We start from the raw sequence: 18172 nt of genomic DNA, 5'->3' as shown, positions 1-18172 counted from the left end.
TTTGTAAACATACACATAAGTTGTTTATAAAATACGCTCGTCGCCCAATTTAATAAGCGCTTATAAATTTACAGTATGTATTTATAATAAATAATCTATTAGGTAGTATTAATTAAATTATTCAAAACAATCAATGATTATTTTCATTCCTCGAATGTTTAATTACGGTTCGGGAAGTTCCAGCAATTTGCCTTAAGGCACGATGCCATGCACCCCACTAGATTATGTGTTTTTGAACAACAATCAGAACTTAAAGGTCATATGAGTTGTTTTGATGATACTTCCTAACTACGTGGGCTTTTCAGAAAGCAACCGAAAGGCTCTATATTGAATTTAGATGGAATTTTTCTAATAGTAGGTAATGCTATATCTTTAGCTTAATGCGACAATGCTGGCAGGCCATTGCCACCTGGAAACACATATATTTTCATCTATGTTTTCAATTGAAAATTAAACCGGAACGCAGGATTTGAACCTGGGATTTCATGATTGCAAAGTGGTGCTTGTCACCATGTTATAATACTACCTAGTAATGTTATATATATATATATATATATATATATACAGTAGTGGCGCTAGGCGTCGGCGGTGTCGGCGACCGCCGACGGCCTCGCGCTTCAGGGGGCCTCGCAAGAGGCCCCGGAAATTTTTTAATTATTTAAAATTTAGTTTTGCATTTTTTAGTTTTTTTTTCATACTGATGTGCAAGTAAAGAAAATAATTAGTGGTTTACGGGCACTAGAATTTTACTCTTTTATCTCTAATGGACACTATCTAATATCGTATGTCAACACTATAGATTATTAAATCTAAACAACTTCGCGCGAGAACGCTAATTCTCTGATTGTTTATTATTGCTTGTTTGTTTCTTATGTGAAGATAATGTCAGATCATTATTCCTTTTGGGAATTCTTATAAGTAGGTATCATAATATATCCAAACTGTAATTAAATATTCAAGGAATAAAATTAGAATGATCAGTAAGAATTGATCAATGATATATAACAATCGTTTTATATTTTGAAATAAATATTATAAATACAGTTAATTTCAAACTAATCATCGTTTCACACCGTCAACACAAGCAATATATTTTTTGAATCATTTTAATCGGATGATCAGTTCTTTCAAAAGCTGCATTGATAACCTTTTATACTTTTTTTGCATCTTTGAAATCGCTGGACCTGCCTTTGCCAATTTATCAACACAAATCGAATGTTTTTTGAATCACTTAAATCGGTTGATTCGCTCTGATATTGTCGACAAAGAATTAAAGATTCTTAAAAAATTCGACATTTTGACATTCCTGAACCAATTTTGAAAATTCAAAAACTGTTCGAAAGTTTTCAGTTCAGTATTTTCAGGAAATCGTGCTGATTAGAATTTCGTAGAGAAGAACGGCCGCACGTTTTTTCTTTCATAAGGGTTAACGGATTTGTGAAAATCTTTTTTTAAAGAAAAATTTCGTATAGGGATAACAATTATAGTCTAAACTAACATTAATTCTATGGAACTACGATAAGTGATTAATTATATAAATTCATTAAATTGTGGAATAATGGGCCGAGCTTTCAGGTAATGCCATGTCTATGCTCTAGGTGCAGTTTTGTGCATTCAAATCATTATGATTGTAGATTTTTCTAATTATTCAATTGTAGATTGCAAAATTTTGTCTAATTAGTTACTGATTAGGTCGATGGTTTCCAATCATTTTCATTCCGAATGACTTGAACGGTCGAGAATTCATAATCGAATGATTTGGCAAAAAAGAAACTTGTTCGGAATAATTATTTAATTTCAGTGTTTTTCTAATATCTGAAGAACGAACTATTTTTGCCGAAGAGTTTGTTTATTTTAACTTGTGTAATTTTTAACTTCCCGTACGATAAGTTATAGTAATCGCAAAGAATAGAGAATGAAAATTTTCATACATTTTTTCGTTACGAAAGTTTCTAAACATTTTGGCATACCTTAAGAAAAATGGATGTATGTATGCGTGTGTATGTATGTATGTATATATACGCGGATACAAATTTTCGTCGACGATTTCGTGAACACGGATCAACCAATTTGAAAAGTTCAGAAAACAATTGATTTGTATTGATTAGTTTTTGACAAAGACAGGACAAGCCGTTTCGAAGATACGGAGCAAAAAGTGGAGAAAATTTAGGAAAATGAAGCGTCCGATTTGAATGATTCAACGAACATTTTATTTGTATTAACAAAATGAAAAACAGTTTGAATTTTTAGGAAGGCAGATCTAGCGGATTCGCAGATTCAATAAAAAAAGTAAAAGCAAAGCCTTTGGACAAATATGATCATTAGACATATGCACATCAAATTGTAAATTATTTTATAAAGATTTTACTAATAAGTACAAATTTTGTTTACATTACTATGCATTCGGCACCAAAGTACGATATTTCGTCTCTAAGCAGATAACGCAGAGTGATAGCTTCGGAAAAAAGTTCGAAATTTTCAACAAATTTCAATGTATAAAAATATTTCGTATAAAAAAAAAAACATTTTTTTTTCAATTTTCAAAATTTTTTAAAACTTTTAAAGAATTTAAATAACAGCACGGAAAGCTTCAGCATTTTGCCTTAAGGCACGATGCCATGCATCACTAGTCAACTTTGATTGAAAATAAGGGGGGGCCTCGCAAACGAATTTCGCCGACGCCTACGAATGGTCTAGCGCCGCCACTGTATATATATATATATATATATATATATATATATATATATTATAGATGCTCTGCCCGAAGGCAGGTTTCTGTCGCAAGTTCAGGTAACCTTTATTGCGAGAGTTTTTTCATTGTCATTGCCAACCACAGTGCCTGAATAGACCATTTTTATTTGAAAACATATTTTTCAATGGAAAATGTATATCTTGCTATGGGATGATATTAGGTTGTGTAGAGTTTAGGGTAAAATGCTTACCCGCCGCTCAGCGAATTTCCTAAATATAGGGTAGAACGGGGAACACAGATTCAATTTTATTTTTAGCAATTATACTGTGAGAACCAAACCAACTACATCGAAACAAATAACACATATCAAACACACAACGATCTAACTCTTTTCAGTAAAATCCCTAGCTTATTAATGACTGTAGAAATGTTCATTAGCTATATTTCAAAAATTTGTCACATGGCTCTTTTTGCACATAGGCGTCGTAAAAAGGGGCAGCTAGGAGGCAATAAGATCTATCATCTCATTGTTGAAAGATGTTTTATGGAATGATAGTTACATTATTTAATCAATGTGATGCTCTTTAATTATTAGGTTGAAAAACAAAATTGAAAATCTGAAAATAAATATGTATTTTAAAACATAATAAACAAAAAAATATATCGACACTTACTACTATCATAAATCTTACACTTGTAGGTATTTCTGTTTAATATGTAATAATCAGACTCATTGTTTCTTGAAATACAATTATTACAAATAAATTGAATACCGCTTCTGTTTGAAATACATATTTTATTGGTACATTTTTTATGAGGATCGCTCGGATACAACCTTCCGATGGAACTTTGTTAGAAGAATTTATCATCAGATTTGGAATAACTATTAATTTAATGTATCTTTTGTAAAATAGCTTTTTTAGACTCATTTTTATCCACATGAACCTATAGAAACGCAACCAAAATTTTTCTTGTAAATAAAATCTCTATAAATTATCTGATAATTTGATGTACATAGGTTTAATGATCGTTTTTGAACGCCAAATGGCATTTTTTTTTCTTTAATACAAATACGTTAAATAATAAAAAACATTAAATGTTTTTTAAATCATTCAAATCGGGTCTTCCGTTATATCAAAAACTGAATTACCATTTTTGGAATTTTTTCCCCGTATCTTCGAAACGGCTTGGCCTGGCCCACTTTGCAAAAAACTAACAGCACGTCTCCTTACCAATACGAATCAAATGTTTCTTTAATTATTCAAATTGGTTGGTCCGTGTTTTCGAAATTGTAGACAAAAATTTGTATCCGATCTCACACACATACATCAATTTTTCTAACAATGAGGTATGCCAAATTGTTCAGCATCATAAATAACGATTTTCATTTTCAATTTTTTTACGATTACTATAACTTAGCCCAGGAGAAGTTAAAAGAACATTATAAGCCTATTATACTATTAAAAGTGTTAATGTACTATATCATAAAACTTCGCAAGTAAATGCACTCGCTTACACTATGAATAATATTATGACTATCCAAGCTCACTGTTATCATTTTATAAAATAACTTTTATTATCATGTTTTATCACTACGTGGGTGAAGAATCTCCTAAATTATTTAAAATTTGGAAATTTAATGGTTATTTGTTGAAAACGGAATAGAAAATTTACTGTGCTTCAACGTTTTGATTTGATAAATATATAATGTACTCCACAAACGTTTCATTGAATCAACCTATACATTTCCCGCATACATTTTCGATATAACGCAAGTTTGTTACTCTTGATTTACATATTGTGGAGAGAGACATTTGCGGAACAATAGAACTCCATTTAAATCCTAGGATAGGAAACTAAAGGTTGGGCTATGTTTTTAACGACTAACGACCCTGGTGAATATAATATATCATGTTATTACCTACTTATCTTTTATGTGAAACATTTTTATTGTGTTAAGTATTTCAGAAAATTTTTACAACTTACGATAGCTTGGTTTATCCAGCAGTTTGCTAACTTCAATAGTTTCGTTCACTCAATTTTTGGTGCCCAAATTAAATCAAATGAATGAGAATTATGAAATCGTAAATATAAATACGACAATTTATGATTTCATGGTGATTTAAATAAAAAAATTAGTATTTTTAGTAGACTAGTAAAAACTATAACTAATAAAAAAAAAGTAAAACAAGTTAAAGATAGCAATTTTACAAAAGATAATATAAATAAATAGGTATTCCAACTCTGCTGATGAATATTTCTGACGAAATACTATATATAATGTTATATATAGAGTTATATATAGTGTTTTAAAAACCAGTAAAAAAACATATTTCTACAATGATAAATTAGCTGGGAGTTCTACTGAAGATAGTCAGATAGTTGTTTGTTTGATAATATGTAATTATAATCAATCTTATAAAAAATAAGAATAATAATTATATAATAGTGTACCACAGTCACTAAGAGATATGTCATATATTTATTAATATAGTTTTCTAATTTGTAAAAGTCGAGCAAAATTTTGAAAGTATTTTTGTCTTTTACCTAAATCTCAAAGAGCAAAGTTGTGTTTGTGCTATAATAGACCAGAGTATAAGATCTATTTTAGGAAATAAATAATTAGCATTTTAAAATGTGCGCTTGAATTTCACGTTTCAATAATTTATAGATATTGCTTACATTTAATATAATTATTTTTATTTTCTGAGAGTATAGAGAAATGAAATTTGATTCAGTGTTTTTTGAATTAATATTTTTGGATTTGTTTCCATCTACTTCATCATTGTAGAAATGTGTATTTTTGCAATTTTTCAAAAATTTATCACCTGGTCATTTTTATCTCATAGTCGGGGTAAAATCGGGCAGTCTAGCGTTAAACAGTTTTATTGTCTTATTTTTAATTTTGAAGAGATTTTACGAAATAATAGTTACATTCAACTAGAGAAAAATACTAATTTTTTGGGTACATTTTTACCGAGATAATACTGTATATAATCTAAATGGTATTTATTCAAAAATATTCGTCAATAGAGCTAGTATAACTATTCATTTAATTTATCTCTAGTTACTAGTTACTCATTCTTATCATTTTTATTGTTTACACCTTTGCCAGAGTAAAGATTCAGTTCGACCCTTTTACCCCACTCACATATGGGCTTTCATAGAGGTTATATAAAAGAAACTGTTTAATTTAACTAAAAATTAACAATACATCTTATAAAACAATTAAATAATCCTATATAGCATATAATTACAGTTTTGGAAAAAGTAAATCAATAATAATATCTAAAATATTCTTTTCAATGAATAGATTATATTTAACGTACAGTAATTGGCTCTTTTAATATTCGTTTTTTTTTCAAAATTTATATAAATTATTCAATTCCTATAAATGTCGTATTTTTTTAAATAGTTGCAATTCGACAAATATTCTAGAATTTGGAAAACGTGATACGATGACATTATATTTGAAAAAAAGTACAATATTTATTTTAATTAAATTGATAGCTTATATTTTTTGTATTTCCTTAAATAATTTATTGCCTTTTTATAGACCTATAATATTCATTGCACAGATATAATTCATAAAATTCAGTTAATTTACCTTTATTAATCTAAGTAATCAGAGCCAAAAAGAATCTAATGCTTTTACTTCGCCTAGCTCTTGGTATTTTGGCAATCATAAATTATACAAAGTGACAAATTTTCATAAAAGAATAAATTAGGACCGTAAATCGATCAGACGAATCTTTTGTACTTTTTCGTGCGTGCTCAATGGACCAAGTTTTTATCACGTGATAGATTGAAATCAGAATCAAATACTTTTTTTGTGAAAAGATCAAACACGTTCCTGAATACATACGAGAGTATTCAGTGCATAGTAGGTACTATATGCTTTATGAAATGATAAAATATGAAGACTTCTATAACCAGTAAAGATGTAACTTATTTTTAGAAATAATGGTGCCAAAACACCAATTTACTATTTTTAATGTGATGTGAAATATTAATAATTTCATTATTATTTTTCGATTAGATTAAAGTTCAACCGGATTGCCAAAAGATTGAAATAAAAAAAAGTGTATGCAATAGTTGTGGGATCATTCAAAGTAGCACGGTTTACGAATTTTTATAAACAGAAAAGTTTCAAGTGAAATGATTACTTTTTTATTCATTATATATATATATATATATATATATATATATATGTATATATATATTTATTTACATATATATAAAAATAAGTCGTAAATTAATGCAAATTGCTGGAACTTCACGCGCCGTAATAAAAATTCGTTTAATGAAAATAATCAATAATTGTTTTAAATAGTTTCAAATACATTACCTACATATATATATATATATATATATATATATATATATATATATATAATAAGTCGGGTTTTCCGTCCAGACGATATAACTCCAGAACGCACGAACCGATTTCTACAATTTTGCATTCGTTGGAAAGGTCTCGGACTCCGCAAGGTTTATAGATAAGAAAATTAGTAATGCATGGCATCGTGCCTTAATGCAAATTGCTGGAATTTCACGCACCGTAATTAAAAATTCGAGTAATGACATTAGTGAGAATAATCAGAATTATGCTTGGTTAAGTCAATGAGCAATTCTTGCCGCAAAGAATAATGATGTACACGCACCGAATTTCACCATTCAATCAAAAATTGCTGGCGATTTGGTGACATATCAATGATTCCGACTGGTCTTCCGTTTAACTTCAAACGATTGCAATTTCCAGTTCGCCTTGCATTCGCAATGACAATTAACAAGTCGCAAGGCCAATCGCTTAGTGTTTGCGAGATAAATTTCAAATAGATTATTTAGAAAATCATCAACCATCCCCTTTGTTTGTGTTAACGTCAGACCAAAAAATAAAAAATTTGGTTTACCAAAGAGCACTTCAATGAAACGAATAATTTGCGGATTCAATTTCATTTACTTAGAGAAGTTCGACTAAAAATCACGTAAACGAAATAAATTCATTACTGTTGTGTAATATAATCAAATCCTTCCTTTTCAAATATAAAACAAACAAAAAAATTCTTCATCTTTCTCACGAAACCACCTGGAGGCGAAACGGAGTTATCTATATATATTTCATACTTTTTGGATAAAAATTAAACAGATAAAAAAAAATTAACTTAACTAAGACAAAGTACGAAAGAAAAATGAAAAGTAGAATTAAATGCAAGAAAAGAAAGATTTTCCAAAGAATTCTTTTTAACTTTGTTTGAAAAATTATGTTGTGTAGTATTATATATTTCTGGAAATAAAAGTCGTTGCAAACCATTTTGGTAGCTATTGTTTTCTAATCTATTTTTATGCCTGTCACAACCGTCCCTCGGGTGTGGACAGTTGTTAGAACGCCCTTTTCTTGTATGATTTGATTTTATGACAAATCCATCATATTTAAGGTCATTATTTCATAATTTTCATATAGACAAATGTTTAAATTACCACTTAGTTTTTTTTCTCTCAGTTACCTGGTAAATTAACAAAATTATTGCTGATTCAAAAAAGTGGCAAAAATTTTAAAGAATTTCAAAAAATATTAAGATTTTCAAAAATATCAATTTTTTTAAATTTCGTAAGTCAAAAAAAACGAATATTTGTTGATCATTTTTATAACTCGAATATTTTATTATGTTCCGGCAATTTCCAGCAATTTGTTTTAAAGCACAATGACATATATCACTTGTTAATATTTAAATAAAACAGATCAAAGTGACTCATGGTTATCAAAAACTAAAAACAAAAAATGTAGCGTTTTTACTGAAATTTCGGTCAAATAAATTACAAAAACATCGTAAAATCTAAAAACTCAAATAAAAATGGTATAAATAGAAATACTTTAAAAATGGTAAAAGAAAAAATTATGAATTATTTGATGGTGAAGGTAAGTAATTAATTTCAACTGAATCTGATTCTGACATATTAACTTAAAATTTGTCTCAACTCAAACTCATCTTTTGAAAGTAATGCAACGTGAATATGATTGTTCAAAAAATATAAATATTTGGAATGTAAAAAATTATAATTACATATATAATTTCAGGAAATAAAATTTAAAATATTGTCTTCGGAAACCAACCGTTCAGTTATTGTTATACGTATCGTGCATGGTGATTATTTTGAAAATATGAAGTTTAGGTAAATTAAATTTAGCTTTATTTACAAATTAAATGCTTCAATCATGACCTAATATTACTATTTTGGTTGTTATATTTTAGAAATTAAGAAACAACAACGGATTTTATAATATTGTAAAACAAAAAAAAACGGAAAATGGAAAAATTATTATTGTTCTGACTGTTCAGCGAAAATGTTAATATACTAATTAAAATACCAGTTTGTAGTTTTATTATTATTAATAATAAAGTATTAATTACCCAATGAATTTGAAAATATTGTAAGATATTAAAAACGTATATAACGATAAAATATATCTATTATTACTAGGAACATACATAAATTTTACATAATCGTTCAAAAATCATTTTTTCTAAACTCATATAAAAGTGCAGTTTTGGTTTTCGTGAAAGTAGTATCGCAAAAAAGACAATGAATTTCAAAATGTCAAATTTTCTAATTTTATGTTGCCTTCGCCTGTCAAGTCATTCTGAATCGTTTGACACCAAACTTGGGAAAATTATGTTTTTGCATATGTATTTGAGCAAAAATATAACATTCGTCCACGTTTGTTTCGTAAATGTGTGCACTGACATTCTATAGAGATTTTAATCATGAGTACAAATATTATTTTAATTTTTTTTTTGGTTCCGTACCAATCTTAATTTTTACAGTTTTTTTATATGGTTCAAACAAAATTTTCGAAAATGTATAAATTTTAAAAAACATCAAAATTTTCAAAACAATCTTTTTTTTAAAAAAAATTCAAAGGTTAAAAAAATGAATATTTGTTGAATATTTTTATTTCTCGAATATTTTATTATGTTCCGGCAAGTTCCAGTAATCTGTTTTAAGGCGCAATGACATTTATCACTTGTTAATATTTAAATAAATAGAGATCTAACTGATCAAAGTGACTCATCAAAAAATAAAAACAAAAAATGTTGCATTTTAACTGTGTAGAAATTTCGGTCAAATAAATTACAAAAACATAGTAAAATCTAAAAACTTAAATAAAAATGGTATAAATAGAAATACTTTAAAAATTGTAAAATGAAAAATTATGAATTATTTGATGGTGAAGGTAAGTAATTAACTTCAACTGAATCTGATTCTGACATATTAACTTAAAATTTGTCTCAACTCAAACTCAACTTATGAAAGTAATGCAAATTGAATATCATTGTGCAAAATATATAAATATTTGGAATCTAAAAATTTATATATACTTATATACTTTCAGGAAATAAAATTTAAAATATTGTCTTCGGAAACCGTTCAGTTATCGTTATACGTATCGTGCATGGTGATTATTTTGAAAATATGAAGTTTAGGTAAATTAAATTTAGTTTTATTTACAAATTAATTGCTTCAATCATGACCTAATATTACTATTTTGTTTGTTATATTTTAGAAATTAAGAAACAACAACGGATTTTATAATATTGTAAAACAAAAAAAAAACGGAAAATCGAAAAATTATTATTGTTCTGACTGTTCAGCGAAAATGTTAATATACTAATTAAAATACCAGTTTGTAGTTTTATTATTATTAATAATAAAGTATTAATTACCCAATGAATTTAAAAATATTGTGAGATATTAAAAATGCGTATAACGATAAAATATATTTATTATTATTAGTCTTATTATTTATACTGTTTTTTTAAATATATTTTATTTAAATATAAATAAAATTAATAGAAATTATTATTTTAAAATTTATGAAGTATTATGAATAGGAAGATTTTATTAATTGTTATCTAGTTTAAAAAAATGAAGTTGATAATGTTTTTTTAAATAAATATTTTTTATTTTGACATTAGGCTGGAACTGGATAATCGAAATGCCTTACGGCAGATCAGTGCATTGTTATTATGAAAGTGTTTTCGGCTGAAACCAAATATAGAAAAAAATACAATTACTCACAGTGAAATAATTTCACCATTGACGCATAATTTATTTATTTGAAAAGACACTTTTGACAGATTGTAAAACGGACTTTGCATAACAATATTTAAACACATAAACTTCTATCAATCCTAATTTAAGAATGAATGAAATGAGTCAAAAATACATTAGCGTTATTATATAGCATTTTGTTCGCCAACGGTGGTTTTCCAAATTACTGCGTAGGAGAAAAATATGTATTGAAATGGGCAATCAAATTCAATTGCTTAGATTATATTCATATTATGCAATAAAAATGTTATTGTGTCAATGAGAATATTCTTTATAAATAACTAAAAATATAAAATAATATTTTTGGTCAAATGTCGGTACATCAAATAATCAAATCTCATATATCTACTTTCTCTGCACCTAGTTACAATAATTTTTTGCACATGTGTTACTTTTCGTTTTATTATTTTATTTTATGTGTCATTTTAATGGTTATGTTTTATTTGGTAACTTTTTAAAAATACCCAACTTAATAAAAAACTTAATATTTTAGTAATTGTTAATCATAAGTCAACAGTATAAAGATTCAGTATGTGCCAAAGATTTTATTCAATTTTAATTATACTTTTTTTCTTACAATTAGAGGGTATGCCTTGAGCAAATTCATTTTATTTCACAGGGTTTGATAAATTATTTTTTGCTTTGTTTTTATTTGAAATAACTACATGTGCATTGGAGTGGATAATATAAAAAAATAAAAATATATAAAGAATCTATAAGCAAATAAAAGATCACTGCTCGGACATTTTTTTATAATTAACTTCCTGTAGGGTATGTTGTAGTAATTGCAAAAAATCTAAAATGAATTTTTTTATATATCTTTATGTTTCAAAGGTTTCTGAACATTTTGGCATACCTTAAAAAAATTTGATGTATGTGTGTATGTGTGCGTGTGTGTATGTATGTGCGGATACGACGTTTTGTCGACGATTTTGAGAACACGGATCAACTTATTTAAATGATTTGAAAAATATTCGATTCATATTGATAAGGAGACGTGCTGATTAGTTTTTGGTAAGGCAGGTTCAGCCGTTTTGAAGATATGGGACAAAAAGTGCCAAAAATCGTAATTCAATTTTTGAGAGTCCGATTTGAATAATTCAAAAATTATTTTATTTGTATTGACAAAATGAAGAACTGATGAAAGTTTTGGGAAGACAGATATAAAAGTTTTGGTGATCCAATAAAGAAAGTGAATACAAATGCCATTTGAAGGACAAAAATGATCATTAGATATGTGCACATCAAATCATCACATATTTTATCATTTTTTTAATAATAAGAGCAACTTTTGTTTACACTTCTATGGGTTCCGTACCATTGTTTATGCGTAATACTGCGACGCGGCGCTCACGCGCTACGATATTTCTAACGTATGCTAACGTATCGCGATTACTTTGAAAAAAATTTTTGAAAATATTTCAAAGTATAAAAAAGTAAAGTTTTTCAAAAAGGTCAATTTTCTAAAAAAATGAATCTTTTTTAAAAAATTTAATTTTTGGTACGGGAAGTTCCAGCAATTTACTTTAAAGCACGATGCCATGCACTAGCTATATAACTTAGTAGCGTTTAATAATTTATATAAGCATAATGCTTAAATAGCTTTGTGGATACGTCCAGATTGATCTTGTCTTCTCTAAATCTGATATGAAGCAGTAGTGATGTCCATTTTAACTTCAACATATGTACCAGAAGTGTGTTTTCAATCGAAGTTTTCCTATTCGGGTACAGCGGTGTGGGAAATGGGAAAATTTTCACTTTTCGCTGAAATTGAGTTTGAGTTCCACTTAACTCTTCATGAGACGCTTTTGGACAAAGCAATATAATATTTACTAAAAAGATCAGATCTTCAAACACAACGGGATTAAATAATGATTAAATAATTTGGGAGATGTTAATCATATTTGTTATATATCTGCTTTACCTAATTTTGCAAATTATGCTAATGGAATGAAATGAAAGCAATAATATTTTATCACTCATTGTTATTATTTCAATTAAATTACTGTATCAATACAAATCGATAGTTTAAATTCACTATAGTATAATTAACTACAGATAATTCTATCACAATTAATTTCACCTATGACAATTAAATATATTTAAACATTTGTTTTCATTTTCCGTGGTAAACCAATAATAATGGATCATGTTATATTGTTCGAGCAATGTAAGCTGACAAATTTGCGGACGGTTTGCGAGTTTAATTGCATTTTTGTAAAGCTTGTAATTCATTCGTGGAATTCTGTTGAATTTTATACGAATTTTAATTAGCCTAATCATTAATTCACATTTTCCGGTACATTGTTACCAGTTTCGAAAGCACGCACAACAGAATGGTGGGTTGAATTAAATTATTTTTGTGTTAACATCCCTCCTGAATAACTCGATTTTATTTACGGATTACGGATATTAGTTGCGTGCATGAGATAATACAGTTGAATAATTTATTACTTTTATTTCAATTTATTCGAATGCAGTTTTATGGCCAAATGTATCCATATAGGTATATATATATATATATATATATATATATATATATATAAATTGTTCTGTCGAGATTCGAATAAAAATCCCTATAGCATGCTGTAATAAATAAACTTATTATTATAAGAGCTATTGTTGCTAGTTGAGTTAAAAGAAAGAATATTGTTTGGCTTAAGACAAGTTCAACTTTTATCAGTACAATATGATTTAGTAAAATAGTGCATTTTTACTATTTTTCTACAATTTGTCACCTGTCCTTTTTTTATTCCGCTTGTGGAGTATAGGGGGGAGTAAAATGGGGCAGTCAGGGGACAACCAGTTTCAATGTCTTATTAACTTCCCGTAGGGTAAGTTATAGTAATCGCAAAAAAATCGAAAATGAAAATTTGTATATATCTTTACGTTTCAAAGGTTTCTAAATATTTGGGCATTCCTTAGAAAAAATGGATGTATGTGTGTGTATGTGTATATGTGTGTGTGCGGATACAAATTTTTGTCGACGATTTCGGGAACACCGATTAACCGATTTGAATAATTCAAAAAACATTCGATTCGTATTGATAAGGAGACGTGCTGATTAGTTTTTGGCAGGTCTAGCCGTTTCGAAGACACAGAGCAAAAAGTGCAGAAATTCCGTTTATATCTTAGACATCCGCTCATAGCGTTGTGCGCGAGCATGTCGTTATAGCTGAGTTGGTTGGCGCGTCACCGTTCGCGTTAGTAGAGAAGAAAGTCTGTAATGTTTTTTTTTTAAGACTTTTCATTTTTGTATAGTCGATTTAAAATTATTAAATCAGTGTATATATTTTGCGAAAAATTGATGCATTTAAAATAAAATATGTTTATTCTAACAATAAATCCGCTTAATTAGATTTTGTTTATATATATATTTTATTCAAACATATATAAACAACGGCGTCTAATCAAATAAGTTTTTACATTTTGTCTACAAGGAACATATGATGAAAATTCTAGTTTTTATAATATTTATTCAACCAATACAGAATATAAATATGGGCGCATTTTTACAAAGTTATAACACTATTCTCTTACATTTGTATTTACTATTATTTATTCTTTACGCCTTTGCCATAGTAAAGGTTCAGTTGGTCTTTTTTGTCCTCATCCACATTTAAGCCATTATAGAGGTTATATAAAAATAACTGTTGAATCTAACTTAAAATTAATGATACATTTTATTAAGCTATTAAAGACCGTAAACTTAAATATTATAAAGGTCTCGTAAAGTAACGAAAGAAAATACTTTTGTTATAAATTTTCAAGCATGGCCGTTTATCTCCCGATAGCGACGTTACTTGTTTTATGACGATGGCTGATTACACATCTTTTTTCCTCTACTTTCAAATAGTTTTGTTAAAAAAATTTTAACATTATTTGTTTTTGAGATTATGGTGTTGGATCTTTTGACTGCGGACCTTTAAGCCCTACCTAATACAGTAATACCTTTACCAGGTAGCAGGCTAAGATCGCGTTTTATCATAATATATATTTTTTAAGATCGTATATTTTATCATAATATATATCATATAATGTATTGGATGGATGTTTACCAAATACAAAAACGGTGATGTATTTTGAAACAAAAACAATAATAAAATTATGTAAAATATTGATAAAAAGTATAAATAATACAACTGATTTAATACATCAAATTTTCTTGTAAATTAAATTTTAGTCTTGTTATAGAACGTCTATATTATTTGCTTAAAATATTTACTTTAAATAAATAATTATAACAATGAAGAATTAAATCAAGATATTTCAAATATTTGCCTCGATTAGTCAAATAAAGAATTATTATGCATTAACATTTGTTAAATTAATTTTATTATTTGATATTTTTAATAATTATTGACAATTAACAAGTCAAGACTAGATGATATGCCCATTTTAGTATTATTCGACATTCGATGCCCTAACCTTTTTCTCATGTTATTTTTTAACAAAATTTCATTTTTTTCCGACAGAAGTTTTAATTATATTTTTACATTCAACTTTACATTTGTTCTCATGATCATTATATGTTTCGAGAGATATCATTATATTATTTATTTGTAGAAAAATCGAATGGATTCTATGCATTATAGAGACAAAAAGCAAAAATAAATATGGGTTACATATTATGAAATAAGAATCTTTCGTTTCGTATTACATTGTAATAGAAGGCAGATGGTATGATGTCTATTGTCAATAACTTGATTTTCTTCAGAGTTTTCTTTTAGTTTCTATATATTTTCTATTATAAATTTTTTATTAAAGTCTTTTTTCGTGAAATAATATCTTAATTATTATGTAGTTAAAGCTGCGTAATGCATAAAGAAACAAAAAATATAATAGCACCAGGAATAAAAAACATGAAAACGAAACACTAAAAGTGTTTGTGAACAAGTTTTATCCACATTGTTTTCGAAAGCATGATTTGCTTTATAATGGGAAAAAAGTAAATGATTTATGAATAAATACAAGAGAAGAAATTCATTTTATTGTGTATCAGCAATAAAAAATAAAGATTTATAGTAAAAATTCAAAAAATGATAAACTACTGTTAAAATAAATATAGAGTAGGGCGGGGTTTGAAGGTCTGCGGGTAAAAAGATCCAACACTGATATGTCAAAACAAGTGTAGTTAAGAATTTCCTAACAATAACATTTGAAAGTAGAAGGAAAAAGATATATAACCAGCTAACACCTTTATTATTAGAAATTTGCTATCGGAAGATAAGTGGCAATGTTTAAAAATCCATAACAAAAATATTTTATATTGTTGTTAGTTTTTTTGGTTGTGAGCACTGTTGTTTAATTTACGAAACCTCAATATATTGTTTTTTTTATTTATTTATTAACTGGCCTCGACTAATATATTGTTTAAGTATACGTTATTTAAATGTTTAATAAGATGTAATAATGTTAATTTTAAGTTAGAGTCAACAGTTTCATAAATATAAAATAAATCGTGTCAAAGAAAGCAATTTAAAAAAAAATTAAATTGAATAAATAGTTATTCTAACTGTGGTGATGAATATTTTTGACAAAATACCTGATCAAGCTCATATACAGTGTTATATCTGTAAAAATGCACCCATAAAACTTGCATTTTGCGTTGGTTGAATAATAATTATTACGTAAAATTTTTAGAATTAAAAATAAGACATATCATTATTTGCTCCGTCTATGGGAAAAAAGGACTGGTGATATATTTTTGAAAAACAGCAAAAAAAAATCTACAATGATGGTAGTTTCACTAAACATATCATATGTGTTATTTGTTGTGATATAATTGGCTTAGATTTTACAATATAATTGTTTAAAGTCAATTGAACCTTTGTGCCCCGCTCTACCTTATTCTATATTGATAAATTATTAGTTTTATATTAGATTCGAAGTTGTTGTGAAACTCCTAATTGCTAAAAAATAGTCAAGCTCAAGCATACTAGTTTTATAATTAAGAAGCAATTTAAAAAGTCATTTAAATATAAAATGAAAGTTTCCGAGCTTCTTAATTGGTTATCAACCTGCCTTTGTTCGAAAAAGCATTGAATTTAATATTCATAGCCAAATAAAACTGTTTTGTGAGTACTACATAAAAAATATAAAATTCTCATAAAGAATTATATGCATTTTCAATTAGATGTTCAAATATTTGAAATGGATTTGTTTGTAAAATATTGGGTTTATATATATTTCTAAATCATTTAATGATATTAGATTAAACAAATTAGATGGATTTTTTATATGCTTAAAATTGAATCTTGTGCCAATAGATGTTAATTTAAGAAGGCAATTTTATTTTATTAGAAGTTGCTTTTTGTAATTTTTCGTATTGCCTACAATAACGTGCTTAGACTTGATAAAAATGAACTTGCAATAATAACACTGAGAGAAAACCAAAAATTAATTAGATATTTTTCATAGTAATATTATTTCTTAAAAGATTATTATCATTTTTATTTTTGATAAAAAATTTTCGCAAATAATTTAATAATAATAAATAGTATAATTTTTTTCATATTAAAATAATTATTTCATCCCTTGAATTGCCGGAATAATATATGCGTTTCAAGTTAATATGATATTAATATTCATTTACATCAACCATATATATATAAAATTCACTACGACGTAGTTTAATGACATTCTATGCATAATTTGAAAGCATTTTTTATAAATCTGGCCAGATAATTTAAAAACCGTGTCATCTTTAATAGCTTTTATGCATGATGGAATATATCTTAATCCTTAATCTTTGAGGCTAGGTGAGTTGAAAACTCCTACTTTCATGAGCTTCTTATCCATTTAATAACGCCATGTACTGATATCGAAGAAAAAAATAAAAGAATTAAAAAAAGTGCGAGTCGAAGTCGTTTTACTAATGGTCTTGTACAAATATTAATATTATGAAATATTTTTATAACAGTAAAAATATATCGTAATTTTTTTCATTGTTACTAAATTGAGTACAGTTTTATGGCCTGTAAATATTTTACCCTAAACGTTACTGAAATAATAAATTGAACATAGATCAACGCATATTTTTATTATGTGTATGGGTGCTGTTCTTTTATTTATTAATTAATTTTTATTATACCTATGGCTGCACAATTATTATAAACACATTATTATTCTTCGATCCTTGTTCAAACACTGAGAATTGCAACTGATTTTCCGGAAAAATAAATTTGCATAACAATAATAGACTACAAATAACGCATATCATATTATGACTCTTGTATTCGATATATTGAGAAATAATAAAAATTTTACCCTTGTGTCATAGCTTATTTTTATTTTATCAGCAAACAAATAATAGAACTATTTATAGCATGAAATTCTTCTTTTAAAAAAATGATGCTCTTAAAA

The 18172-nt window shown here is 27.0% G+C and overlaps 1 protein-coding gene across 1 annotated transcript in view; it reads left to right on the top strand.

Annotated features, from left to right (window-relative positions):
• The window catches only part of LOC113376998, a 99129-nt gene that overhangs the window by 42842 nt on the left and 38115 nt on the right, over positions 1–18172 (top strand). The window lies entirely within an intron of this gene.

This window comes from Ctenocephalides felis, unplaced genomic scaffold, assembly GCF_003426905.1.
Source record: "Ctenocephalides felis isolate EL2017-DRISC unplaced genomic scaffold, ASM342690v1 CF-g0.4_SCAFFOLD_01886, whole genome shotgun sequence".
Taxonomy (NCBI): domain Eukaryota; kingdom Metazoa; phylum Arthropoda; class Insecta; order Siphonaptera; family Pulicidae; genus Ctenocephalides; species Ctenocephalides felis.
The sequence above is the reverse complement of the archived record's forward strand: the minus strand, read 5'-3'. Positions and strand labels throughout refer to the sequence as shown.